At 47.4% G+C, this 14063-nt stretch overlaps 1 protein-coding gene across 1 annotated transcript in view; it reads left to right on the top strand.

Annotated features, from left to right (window-relative positions):
• Positions 1-12088: 12088 nt before the first annotated feature.
• Positions 12089-14063, top strand: part of PPP1R16B (protein phosphatase 1 regulatory subunit 16B) — a 66402-nt gene continuing 64427 nt past the window's right edge. The window contains exon 1 of the mRNA XM_069806975.1: positions 12089-12194. The gene's annotated coding sequence lies outside the window, so the exon portion shown is untranslated. The remainder of the gene's footprint in view (positions 12195-14063) is intronic.

Here is a 14063-nt window from a genome sequence, read left to right as displayed (position 1 = left end):
GGGTGGGATTCGAATGGTGCTTTTGCTGGACAGGTCTCTCTGGCCTGTGTCTCCAGCTGAGCAGAGCTGCTTGCAGAAACCCTGCAAGGGTCACAGGCTCCCTCTGCTTTGCTTGAAGGAGGCTCAGTCTAGATAGAAGATACAGGTTTCCAGACAGAAAACAACAGGAAAGAAATCTGCAGACAGTTCTAAGCCAATGTTCTGGTAACTCTTGAATTAAGAGAAGGCTTAACGATGACTCTCAGGCAGTGTTTCCTGTAGCTCCTCAGAAAAGAGCTCCCAAAAGAAGAAGGGAGGGGAAGCATTTCACCAGGGATCACCAGCATCAGAACAAGCGACTGTTTCTCTAGCTCTCAGCTGGCTGAAAATGATATGTAGCATGGAGTCTCCTGTGTGATGCTTTGCTTCTTCTGCTCCTGAGGCTGTTGATCTTCTCCCCCAGAAACTCTCCCACAATATTGCCATAGCTGCTCATGGCCAGGCTGAGCACTGGAAGTGGTTAAGGGTAATAAAGTGGAAGGAAAAAAAGCCAGAGAGCTGCTGGCTTTCTCCTCTTGCTTTGACATGTCTGTCAGTGTGTGCACAACATCCTAGTGGCCCCATAGAGAATTAATATCTCTATTGCAACAGTCTTTGGCAGTGCTGCTGAATGCACTGATGAAACCAGCGCCTGTTTCTCACGGGCTCGGTGCCAAGTGGTGCTTGGAGGTCAGGGACCTGTCTGTTAGTGGTAGTGTGGGTATGTTAAGGCTTGGGCTGAAACAGTATTCAGGCTGAACAAGTTTAGTCAGGTGTGGCAGAGACCTGAGCACTTTCCTTTATGGCCCTGCCAGTTTTGCTGGAGCCTCGCTGAGCCACAGGCTGGCAGTGGCCATGCTGGCCACCGCTGCTGAAGGGAAGGGACCATCACCTTGCATGAATGCACGTGAAGGGGGAACACTGTAGAGGACACAAATGAACTATTCAAGTTATTTTTCTGCTAGTGATGCCCTGTGTTCTAGATGCTGGCTTGAGGTACGCTGATGTGGCTGATCTTGGGTGTTTTTGATGATGCTCACAAATCTGATTTGGCCACTTTGGCACATCGTGGAAGGCATCAGTTGGCTGGACTTTAAGGAGGGGAAATGGATGATTCCCTCAGTGGAGAAGAGGTGGAATGGTGTTGCCTGAGTTCTTGAGGGGTTAACGCTGCTGAGGCTTCATTATGTTGGGCGCAATGATAGAGCACTTAGAGCCTTGAATAGGGGTCTTTTTGGTTGTTTTTAAATTCAGGGCAAACAGAGGTTTCCTGTAGCACCTGGTTGAGATGGTCAGAGGACAAATAAGGCTGTGACCCAGGGCAAGCCTGGGGCCAACCAGGTACACACCTCCAGTGTGTCTGTATCTGGGATTTCTGCCTATTCACTGCTGTGTCCCTGCAGCCCCTCCAGGCAGAGGCAGATCTCATGCCTGTCCAATGTTATTTCAAGAGCTCTGGGTTATCTCTAAATTGGGTCTTCCCCAGGCCATAGTGCCACTTGCCATAGATGCATGAGAGCCAAAGGAAACCACACTAACTTTTCTCTTCCAATACTGCTCCATGCCTGTGTCGAGCAGAGACAGCGAAAGCAACAGCTTTCCAGTAGTAAGGAAATTATAGCAACCCATTAACTCCAGTTCTTGTCTTAAGAAATGAAACAAGAGCTGCCTACCTGAATTGGTAAAAAGAAGCAGGAGAGGATTTTTCTATAACCCTCCCTACACCTTTTAATAGACAATAGCACACCTCAACGCCGCAGTCCTCGTGCTCCTGGGGGAGCCTGCGACATCTCCCTCAGCTTCAGGCTGGGCTCTGCGAGCTGGCTGCCAGGGCCTTGTCCACATACTGGGGCACGATGCTGCCAAGCTGGGAGGTGTGCCAAAGCCTGCCTTCCAAAGTGAGTCTCAATATCTGTGCATTCATGAGAGCTGCATGAAACGTGACTTTTTTTTTTTTAAGAAATTCAAACCTGAAACTTCTGTTACACTCTGTGGGTATATGTATGTTTATGTACACATACACCCCTGACTGAGGACTTAAAACCTACCACATACAGCAAAAGGCAAGATTTTGCCCCTTGCCTCAGCAGAGCTGATATTTCAGGACTGGGCATTACTAAGGGATTTGTAAGTGCTCAGATTGATAACAAGACAAGGCTTCTGTTGATATCCGTGGGAGCAGACTTAAACCAAATTCATTGCTTTTGGAAGCCTTACTTCTTCCTACTTTATTTCAGATTTAGATTTTTTTTTTTCACTGCTTCATGGTCAGGGATAGGAATATCTCCTTGATACAAGGTGCCAATATTTTAACATTGGACTGCTGTAGTCCAGGTATCAAAATTATTTCTTGGAGTGCGATTTAAGGCACAGCCAAGACAATAATTTTTACTGAGAATACTTGCCACAGCTGTGAGACTTGCTGGACATAAATCTGTATTTCTGGTGATTTCACTGATGCCTCCCTCTCCATATGCCTCTAAAACACCGTCACCAAGAAAATTTAAGACCTTACCAAAGAAGCTTAGCTATAGCATTTTGTGTTATATGTTATTTAGTGTCCTGAAATGCTGAGTAGGGACTTCTGAGGAAGAGCTGGGTAGTTTAATCCACCACACTGAAGGCTTCAGTGGCTGTTTTTTGAGAGCCTTCATCCCAAGCTGGCAAACCGGGATGTTGAGGTCTGTTGGCACAAAGCAGACCAGAAGTCTCCCACTTTAACCACTGCAAGTGCCCCTTGGGAATAACTTAACATGGATGCCAAAGCATCTTATCAAACCGAGGAACATCTTGTTCACGGTCCAGCCTGCTGTAAGCCAGCCAGGGAGACAGCAGTCCCAAATTCTTCCTCAACTCTAGGTAGAGAATCTGCAGAGTTGTATTTCTCTTGAGAGCATGAAAATATTGTAACTCCTTAAGAAATTAAGACTACTGAGATTAAGCATCACAAATTCCCCTTTCTTTCTTTCTCCTCCAGAATAATCCTTCTCAAAAACACTTAGAAAATGAGTGGTTTTAGGGTAGAGCAGTTTAGTTAGGCTTGCAGAGCACCGGGGGCAACCAGGTACTGCTGCAAGCTGAGCTCATCTCTTCGGGATGTGTTGAGTGCCGCAAGTCCCCAATTCAAGTTCTGCTGGTAACCAGCACTGAGTCATTACACCATTAACTCTGCTGGGATTCTACACTGAGCATTCAAGACAGGACTTATTTCAAGAATCAGGGCTTTATTCCTTTGCCTGTGGGTGGAATTTAAAAAAAAAAAAAAAAAAGATAAATTAAATGCTAAGCAGTTATCAAAATTTAGAAGTGTCTCATGTGCTTTGTAATAACTTTACCCGATGTCCTTTTATATTTCTATAATGCCATCTTCCCTTCTGTACTTCTATTTTCCTGGGAACTGGAGCAGTGTGGTAGCTCTCTGTTTATGTCCTCACTAATGAGTCAAAACCTCTAATGCTTTCAGACTGAAATAGGCGTTTATGTTGCAGATGTTTATGTAACGTAAGTGGCAAAGGCTTGGTTTTGGTAACTTCATCCCTAGTGGTGTGAGTTTTCGTCCATACAGTCACCTTTATAGCAGCTGAATAACTGCATGGTTAAACTCTGTTGTTAAACAAGCAGCAGCAGTGCCCTGCAGGGAGGACGGGACACGGGATGTCAGTAAAAACTTGAAATGAAGTCCTCTGCGGTCTGCCTGATCAGACAGCAAATCTTCTAATTGGAAGGAACTAAGAAGTAACAGTTTTATTTTTTGGAAACCGAGGAGTATGTGAACAAAACTCATCCATGAAACAGCCATCATCTTGGTCTTTGTTCCTTTTTTTCATAGTATTTATTTTTCCTGTAAGTTCATCCTTGTCTCAAAACATATTAGAAAGACAAACTCTGTAGGAGAGTGATGTCTGTTATCAGACTAGCTGGTACAACGGGGAACCAGACACTTAACAAGCACTCAAGCTCTCAGAGCAGGAAACTTCCAATTACTATTGATTAGAAACAATTTTTCTCACCGTGAATACTGTAGCACAGTGTACATTGTCATCAGCACTTTTCTTGTTACAGCTGTTGTCTTGATTTTTGTTTACTCATTAGGATCTCAAAGGAAAGATGGTCTTTTATTTATTCTACAACATTAACAAGGCTAGTTAACTGGAATACATATGAAAGAAATTAGAAAACTCTTGACCTGCAATAGATGCAGAGCCATGCCCAGACTGACTGCTGAATGCACTAAGAAAGGAGAAAACATTCATCCACTTTGCTAAAAGCTCAGTAGAAGTGGGAAAAGTCTGTGATGCTGCAAAATAAAACCCAAGTTCGTGGCAGGAGTGACTTGTGTGTTCCCATAACTGTTTATGCACAGGATTTGTTCTGTGTATGTTCTCCTGCTCTGTTAGGTTGTCTTGATACATCATTAAACCAGGTCTCAATAGCCTCAGGGGGGAAAAAAAAATCCCGGTGTTACTTTTAGTGCTGTGTGAGTTGTGTAATACTGAATATACAATTAAGGCTAGATACCTTAACCTTGAGACTGTATTTCTAATGTCAAGTAACTCTGATAAAGGGCTGAGCTCCTGGTGGCTCCTGATGTTTCTGTTGGTGTTGGGTAGTTCTCACTGTTCTTAATTGCTGATTATTTAAATGTTCATTTATGGATTTAAAGAGCAAAGGCATTGTATCCTGATTTGGAAACACTGGACGGTGTGACAGGCTGGACCCTGATACTGCCGAGAACATAACCCTGGTTATCGAAGTGCTGCTGCAGCAGTCTTTTGCGTCTGTACAGTAACATTGCTATCAGGGCACCCAACCAGTAAAGCCACCCTTCTTATGGAGGAGAAAGTCCTAAACATGGACGATCAGTGTTTAAATCCCTATAACCCGGTCCCTGATTCTCACAGCTGTATGTCCGAGCTGTGGGTTTCCTTGCGTGTAGCTGCTCAGGCCTTGAGTCCAGTCCTGTTAAAATTAACAGGGGGACTTTCATTAACTGTAGAAACTAGATCTGACCCTGAAAGATGGACAAAGGCTTCTAACACTCTTGCTCCTGGTGAGGCTTTTATGCCTTCAGCTATCAAATGTGTACTCTGCTGAGCAGCATCATTAAAGATGCATGAACCGTCAGGATCACTGTTTCGGGGCAGGTGTGTCTGCTGCCCAGGGCTCAGAGCAGCAGCTCCAGCATTAAAAGTCTCCCTGTGCTCTTTTGCTTCACAGATGGTCGAGATCTGATGAACTCAGAGCATCTCTGAAGTCAGACCAGCCAAGTACAGCTATCTGGTATGCTGATGTAAGGATTTGCTCGGAGTCGAGGGGGTTGATGCTGGCTGTTCACGGGCTGCTCTTTGGGGTGCTGGTCCAGGAAACCAACAGTCTGTAGTCACTCTCAGGAGAGGAGCAGGACCTGAGTGAAAGCACCAGAGCCATGGGAGTGGATGGAGAGAAACTCCCCATGAATAAACTTATCTGGAAAGCAGAAGATGAAGCTCCTCCAGCAGCAGAACTGGGGGACTGAGCTGCCTTCAAGATGTAGCATGGCTGGTTCGCCTCCAAGGTTACATGATGCAAGAGCCTGCCCAAACCAAGGGCTTGGGGTTATGATTCAGGAAACCTGTTTGCAGTTTCTCTGTTCCAAAGGGATCTGAGGCCAAGTTTCTCTCTGAGACTGGATTCAAAAATACGTTAAACAGTTGTATATCTAAACAGAAATGCCAGGCACACCCTTAAACACTTCAGCTTGTCAAATACCTGAATGCCACAGAGGAATTTATGGCTAAACTGTGCCAGTTCTGTGCACTTAGCATAAATCAGATTATCATACAGTATTTGCTTAAACTGGGGAGAAAGTTCACAGATGATGACAGAGCACCGATGAGTTTCAAGTGCAGTGCACAGGAGATATTTGAATTAATTGCCAATCAACGGGTGCCCAATAGAAGATGGAAGGCCCTTTAATGGGACCAGTATGTGACAGTTGGGTAGAAAATGTCATGTGTTTCCCCTGGTAGTGCTCTGACCTTCCCTCTAACTACCACAGTCCTCTCTAAAATTGATGTTTGCTTTCAAAATCAACGTTGCTCTCTGTATTTATCGCCAGACTTAATAATGCTGTTCTGTTCCTGTGATCTAGGGGTATATCTTTGGGTCTGGACTGTCTCCATGCATTTACTACTTTTAATGGATAAAAGAAGCCAGAGGTTAGAGAAATGTGTAGTGCTGCAGGTGTTTCTTAGGATGGTGTAGACCCCATTTTGCTGATGTAGCAATCTTGCTAGCACCTCTCCGTTCTGGGTTTCTGTGCAAGTCTCTGCTTTCTCTAGGTGTAGACCCGAGGCTGAAGAACGGGAGCATGGCAATTATTTTCCAAATATCTATCAGCTTTGTGAAATATAGGTGAAGGATCACCCCTGTTTCACATGTGAATTATAGGCTGGGTGATTTCTTCAAGGCCAGAAACTGAGAAATTCAAGGACACTATCAGGAGTGATTGCTTATTTCGGTCAAGGGAAGGGAGCGGACATGGCTGTAAATAAAATAGCATTGTTTTATCTAAAAGCTAAACCATCCTTCAGTAAAGTCTGCTGCTGAGATGTTTTAGGAGCATCTTGTTTTGCCTAATATGATCTTTTCTTCCTAAAAGCCTTCAGCACTGACCACAGGGCTGTCCAGAAATGCCTGTTTTCAGGTAGCCAGAGGGTCTTGCTTCTGATTCAAAGTCCTTTTGGAGGGTGTTTTTTGAGGTTCCCCTCCTCATGAGTTGCTGTCACTTTTAAACTCCCTAAGACAACATCTACTGCTAATATGTTAGTCCAAGGAGCTTGTGCAGTACCAGAAGTGTGCCATGCTTTTATGTCTTGACTGTAAGTTGTATCTAGCCCATCTTCACCTCAAAGCTTCTCACAGGCACAGAGAGAGTGGGTTAAACCAGCTTATTTCTGACCTTCAAAATTTCCAGCCCGATGAAAAGTTTGCACCTTGAGACAATCTTTCTAATTAATCTTCCCAACCTGCTGTGAAGAAGGTAAGTAACAGGCACTAACTGCCATCTGAGAATTGGAGGAAAGAAACAAGATGCAGAGCTGTGATAATGTAAAAGGTTTTCAGCCCCCAAACCATAGGCAGAAAGAAATGCTGTGCTGTCCAGGCGGTCTTCCCCCAGAAACTGCTGGAGATGGCACCTACCCCACACATTGCTCTGCTGTAGCAGGAGAGAGGCCACAGTAGGGGACTTTAAGCATTAGAAAAGATGTAGGGATTAATTATGAGATTAAAGCCACTATTACTAAAGGTCTGCTGCTGCCCCGGTGGGCTCTGCTCTGCTGCAGTGTAATGCTCACTTGTCACCGCAGTGTCTGTGCAGAGTTGGGAGGAGGAAACCACCACCAAAGGAATCTTCCCCCCCCCCCCCCAAAAGCAAGCCCCCACAGGATTTCATGCCAAGCACTCAAGTGACTCTGTGGGCATGCTCACCTGATGCAGGGAGTGCCTCTGATGAAAGCTCTCAGTACAGGCATCATCAGCAAGGTGGGGCGAGAAGTGCCCATTCCTTCAGCCAAAGGTGGAGGATGAGGAGGAGCACGTGGTTAATAACGGGAATACAGTTTCACACTCAGTGCTGGGCAGGCAGCCAGCTCCTAACCACAGGGATTTTAACTCGTAACCTTGCAAGCCGTGGATCTTTGCCCACCAGTCTGTAATATTTCTTTCCTGTCAAGGCATGAAATCTTCCATAGGTCAACCTGGTCCTGGCTCCTTTTGTGTTTGGAGAGGCTTACTCTCCAAACCTGCTTTTGTGTCTGCAAGTGGTCCTTCTGGGAGAGTGCTGGATGCTAACACTACAGCATTGCTTTGGGTCAGTGCTGCTGCTGGAGCTGGTACTGAACATTTTGCTTGTAGAGAGTTGGCCTTTGTGCCTCCAGAAAAGAGGAAGAATGAGTGGCAGTCTTTGATAAGGGTGAGCTGTACAAATATTGGGGGTTGATCAATTAATCTTTTTTCTTCTTTTGGTATATTTACAAGGTACAAACTGCCATTGGCACTATATCATGTCTTCATTTTTCTGTAGTGGTGAGGATACACTTGGATGACTTGTTGGACTGTTACGAAGTCATTGTGCCAGTTTACTGGCTCATGCCCAGTTTGGCCTAGGCTTTCCTGGCACAGATGGTGTAACGGTCCTCAAGGTCAGGGCCCCTCCTGCCACCCTTTGCAAAGTTGTTTTTTACTGATTTGATGTTCAAGAATGAAAGGTGAGTTACTTTTGACTTCTCTTGCTACCGCACTTTTTTGTTCTGCTGTACCACATTGGAGCCAGATCTGTTCACCCTCTCTTTTTGCCTCCTGGTTTATTCTTCACTTAATCTTTGATTTCCTCTCATAGCCTTCTACTGAATTCAGCACGAATATCCCACATCTAGCCTTCTCTCTTTTTTAGTCTCACATTTCTGCTGTTATTTTCAGCTTTCCCTTGGTGTCCTCCTGTGTCTTCTCTTCTCTTACTGATTTCAGCACTTTCCAAGTCCTTGAATCTGTTGTTTATTTGCTTGTTGTTTGTGGTTTTTTTTTTACAGGCAATAACCAATGCCAGTGGTTTTGCTCATGTATCTCTCTAAGATAGTGTTTTACCACTGGCAGCTCCCCAGTTTGAGCATCGTTTCCTTTTCTTGTCCCTCCTTACTTCCTTCTAGACAACCCCCACCCCACAGCTGAATCGCTTCTCCCCTGCCAGCACCTCATGGTTCCCCTTGCGCTGCACCACTGATTTCCTCCCACTGTCCGTTCAAAACCTCATGCCCTCACTATTAAGACTGTGAGATTGCCCATTTCCTTCTGTTCTCCCATCTCCATCTCTCCCACCCTCATCTCCCTCAGCCTGCCAGGGCTTTCTGTGCCTCCCCTGCCCAGCTGGCTTTGCCTCCTGCGCTGGGCAAGCCTCAATGTTCAAAGCAGCCCGTGTTCACTGACCGTCACCAACTTCTGCCTTCACTTCTTGTCTCATGGCTTGTTTTCTTCTCCCCAGTCCCTGCTGTGCTGCCAGATGTTGCTCATGAGCATTACTCAGTGGTGCTGGGACACCGGAGTGTAGGTTGTGCCTCTGTTTTGCAGAGGCTCCTGCCTGTTCGCAGTAGCTTTAAGCATGGACAAGGTCTACTGGCTTACCATCATCAGCCTTGCTTCTTAGTAGCAGCAACTCTTAGCTGGAATAAAATACGTCAGGAGACCTTGAAAGATAATGAAAAGAAAACTTTGCCAGGGAATTAAAATTGTAGAGATGGAAGTGTAAATTGGAGAGGGGGGAAAAGTGGGGCAGCACCTTCAGCTCATGCGTGGGGCCGCTGGCACAGCTCCTCCTACGGCACTCGGCTCCTGCTACAGCCTACCTACACTCAGCCGGTTTCTGTTTTGACAAGCTGTCACCACGCGAGCGTACAATGAAGCAGCAATCACGAGCACACGTGCTCTGTATGCCTGCAGAACAAGGATGTGATTTTTACTGTCCCCTTGCTTCTACATTTTTTAATCCCAGCACAGCCCAAGACTGGCAGCTCCTTCTGTGTGTCCAAGTTACGGGGTCTGCCCAGTGTCCTTCAATCACTGCAGCTTTCTACCTTTTTTTTTAATCCAGAAGACTCAATCAGTTGCCAGTACCTACTCTGATGGCTGAGTAACTTATGTATTATAAAAGCACAAGAGAAAAATTCTGTTCTTAGACCTGGGTGAAATCTTTCCAGCAAATACTAATTTGCTAAAGAAAGGTATCTGAGAGACCAAAATTACCTGTGAAATCGGATTGAACACTGGATGAGGAAGAAGACACTAAGAACTGGGTCTTTGAAAATGCTGGATGTTTTAGTAGTGCTTTTTATGAAACCTTACTTTTGAAATATCCTTTTTCTTAACCTAGATCTTTGTAATATTTTTAATTTATACCCCACCAAAAAAAAAAAAAAAAGAAAACTTGATGCAATAAATTTTGACTGTATTAGAAAACAAACAAATTGTATTTCTATTCTAGCTCCAAATCTTTGTATTGGCAACTGAAGGAAGAGCTTTGATTTCCCAGCAAAAATGAGGATGATGCAGATGCCTGCGGGCTCTCTCTGATGTGCTCAGCCCTCCCTCTGCCCTGGAGATCTGCACCTTCTCCATTCCTGGGCTCTGGGCACCACAAGAGCCTGCTGACGTGGTAGCTGTCCTTATCTTCACAATCGCAATGCTCATACCCAAATTTGAACAGAAAATGAGTCGTCTTTTTCTTTTTTTGATCCTCTAACTGTTAACATGCATTTCAGCTCTTTACGCTGACTCACTGGTCTGGCGCGGAGCCAGTTTATTTAAGTGACTCCCCCCATCATTACCATACGTGCCTCAGAAAGCAGCTGTGCTTACAACACATTTTAAATAAACAGACAACTGAATTATGGACTTCAGAGACTGGTCCAAAGTTGCTCAGCTCTCCAGTGCCCTGAGCGAAGGCTCCGGCTGCCAGACTCACGCTTTGGAAAGCCTCCTCCACCCTGCACAGCCCAGGGCTGCCAAGGTCTCTGGCTGGTGGGGATCTAAGTGTAGTCCTAGATCCGTAACTAAACTTTAACTTGGCTAAAAGTTTTCCCGTGCCTCCCATCCTGCACCCACACCTCGGTGGATCCAGTGAGGAGGAGGACATGGATGTACTTTCTTCTCATCAACTTTGTTTTCCAGATTTTTGCATGTACAAATGCAGCAACAAGACAAGTTTGTACAGTTAAGGCACGTCTCCATGTGTCACTTGGACTCTTAAAACATGGTTCTGCCATGTTGCAGCAGTAGTGTGTGAATTCTGGACAGAGCTCCCAGACACTCGTCAGAGTTAAACTCCCACCTTAATCAGACTTTCACACTCTGGATGCACTCTTACACTCATGTATAATTGCAAAGATCCAGGTTTATTACCCATAAACACTTTCCGACATGTTGTCCTGTTCAAAGGAGCGAGTCACATTTCAAACCAAAAGGCATTTGTTGAGCTAGAACATTTTAACGAAACCCCACAGCTTGATGGCCAGAGCTGTCTCCCCGTTGATCTGTTAGGTCTGGGCGGAGGCCCTTTCTCAAGGAGAAATAGGCCTGATGGTGATTAATCCTCCAAACCTTCTGAAACCTATTTCGCCCCAGAAAAGGCAACTGATCCCAGACACAGTATCTGACAGCAGCATGAAGAATCCTCTCTGCTCCGCTCCCAGCCCATGCAGGGGTGAGCGTGGGCTCCCGAGGGCCACTCCCTGGCCCAGGAGGCTTCTTGGCTTCTCTCCCAGCTCCAGTGACTGGCTTTGACTCCTGGCAAAGGCTCTTATCTGCCTCTCTTTGTCCGTCTCTAAAATGGGCATGAGGCATACTTCAGGAATGGCATTTGTTTTCAGCATCAGGCACTGTGCTTTAAAAGCCTGACGTGAACGTTGCATTGCGTTGGGGGTGGCTTTTAGTTTCTCCTAAAAAAATGCTCTGGGACCCCGTCCCTAGCATCGGCTGGCTCCATGGCAAACAGGAACCCGCTGCCGGGCTCGGCTATTTACGCCGAAAAAAGGGCAAAACGGTTTCTGACCCGGATATCCTCCCCAGACCTTCCAACTTCAGCGCAGGCAGCAGCACCCCGCACCTTGCGCCCAGCCAGAAGCCAGGGCAAATCTTCTCGGCAGCCTCGGGAAGGCCGAGGCGCGGCTGCAACCTTCCCCCAAAACTTGAAGACCTTTTTAAAAAATATTTATTTATTTTAATCACACACACACACCCCCCCCAGCCCCACCCGCCCAAATGCCGACCAGCCCTCGTTTCTCAAGGGCCCTCCCCGCACCCCGGGAGGCAGGACGCTCTTCCCACATCCCCGGGGATGCTCCCCGGCTCCGCTCCGCTCCGCGCCTTCCACCTGCCGGGCCGGGCCGGGCGGAGGGGCGGGCTGCGGCGGGCCGGATCCGCGCCCCCCTCCGCGGCCGCGCCCCCCTCCGCGGCCCCACCTCGGGGCGGAGCGCAGCGGAGCGGCGGCCGCAGCCGGAGCCGGAGGCGGGCGGGGGCCGGGGCTGCGCGGCGCCGCTGCCTGCCTGCCTGCCTGCCTGCCTGCTTGCTTTGCCTGCCCGCTCGCCCATCCGCCTGCCTGCCCACCTGCCTGGCCGGGCCCGCTGCGCCGCGTGGAGCTGCCACGGGTGAGTGCGGGGCCGGGGACGCGGCAGCGCGGGGAGCGGAGCGGGGCCGGGCCGTGCCGGGCCGGCGGCCGCCGCCGCCGCCGAGCGGGATGCTGCAGGCGCGGCGCTGGGGCTCCCCGCTCTCCCTCCCCCGGGGAGCGGGGTGTCCGTCCGGGTGTCCGTCCGGGTGTCGCCGCCCCGCCCCGGGCGCTGCCAGGGCCGCGGAGGAGCGGTCCGCGGGCGCGGAGCGGGGTCCCCGCCGCGGCCAGGGCAGCGGCTGCAATCACGCCGCGGAGTTTCGGTAACTCCAGCCCTGTGCAATCCTAGACCGGGCGGGCGGGAGTCACTTAAATAATGCAGTCCGCTGCCTTCCCCGGGTGGCGTCAGGCACCCGGCTAATCCCTCGGTAAATTTGGCTAACCTTACCTTGGCCGCGTCTAATCCTGAGGACGCGATTGCCACTTTAAGGCAGTTTTGACTCCATTGAACGCTTGGCGTTGGTATTTCAGTACACGTTTGTACCGTGGGTCTTCGTGCAAAAGCCAAGGCACCGAAGATGTGAATTTCTTGTGTTTGCTCGTGAATGGGTTTTCCTTATTGTATTTAGAAATCCTCTCCCTTTTGGCATGATTCGGGTGTGGAAGAAATGTACTGGAAGTAGCATAAACATAAGCAACTGTAATTCCTGAAACGGCATCAGGATTGCAAGTAGTGGTTTCTGTGCGAGATGAAGGTCTTTCTCAGACAGAGTCTCCTTCAGATGCTGGCAGACCAGGTGAACTTCAGCCTGAACTTCAGCCCCTTCTCCAGCTCAGGGGTCTGAGGCGTCAGCGGTGGTAGAGATGCTTTCTGTTGACAAGCCTGCAAGTTCACATTTATGTCTTTGCTTACTTATCGTGAAAAGATCTTTTCTGCACCGTGATAACTGCTCGAGGAGGAGGATGCTTTAAGCTGCAACGGAGTAGCAGAGAAAAGTGGCTTCTCACAAATTGTCAAGGAAAGCAGAGGGCTTGCAAACCTAGGGGGGGGAGAGAAAAAAACCCAAACCGTCTCTGTTTGAGCCCTCCTGTGTTCCCTATCAAATGCTCAGGGAACCTCTGGAGAAGCGGCTGCCTGAGCTGCCCTAGCTTTCACCTTGACCCAGCCTGCCTTGACCCGGGTGCCCTGAGCCCTGCTGTTACTGTTAAGTGCTTTTTCACAGATGGAAGGGCCAAGCGCTGTTATGGCAGAAAGCAGAAGGGGTTTTTCTGGCTGGAACTGAATTTAGTCTGGAAGGGGGATCGTGTTCGTTGTGAAAGATGTAATGTATTAAATCCTGAATGTGAAGAATACTTTTTTGTTTATTTTTTTTCCTTCCTTGTTTAATCTCTACACTATGGGTTGGACTAAAAACTGTGGATGACGTTGAAAATACTCTTATTACATTAGTTTTATGGGTTTTGCTTCATGTCCTGAGACCTTTCATGAAGTTGGAAAAAAAAACCAAAACACTTATTTTCCTTCTGGCTAGAAAACATAAATGACTATTTCATAAGAAAAATAAGGTTTAAAGTGTTGAACTTCAGATATCTGTGGTGGATGTGATGAAATGCTGAGATATGGTGTCTTCTTTTTGCCATCAAAACCACGTGTCCGGGCTGCCCATTTCTAACAATGTCTTCTTGTTGCGTCCGTCGTTGCAGGAAAAATGACTCTGTGTGAGTGTGCTGGTACCAATTGTACCGGCTCCTTGGTGCTTCTGCAGCCACTTTGTTGGAACCTTATTTTCCCTTGGTTTAATAATTTATAAAATGCCTGTTGCCTGTAGGCACATTTCATCCAGTAAGAAGAAAAACATCAACCAGTGTTTACTGGTTATGGAGCCTGAGGTTGACAAATAATGAAGTTTTT

Source organism: Haliaeetus albicilla, chromosome 2, assembly GCF_947461875.1.
Source record: "Haliaeetus albicilla chromosome 2, bHalAlb1.1, whole genome shotgun sequence".
Lineage (NCBI taxonomy): Eukaryota > Metazoa > Chordata > Aves > Accipitriformes > Accipitridae > Haliaeetus > Haliaeetus albicilla.
The sequence above is the reverse complement of the archived record's forward strand: the minus strand, read 5'-3'. Positions and strand labels throughout refer to the sequence as shown.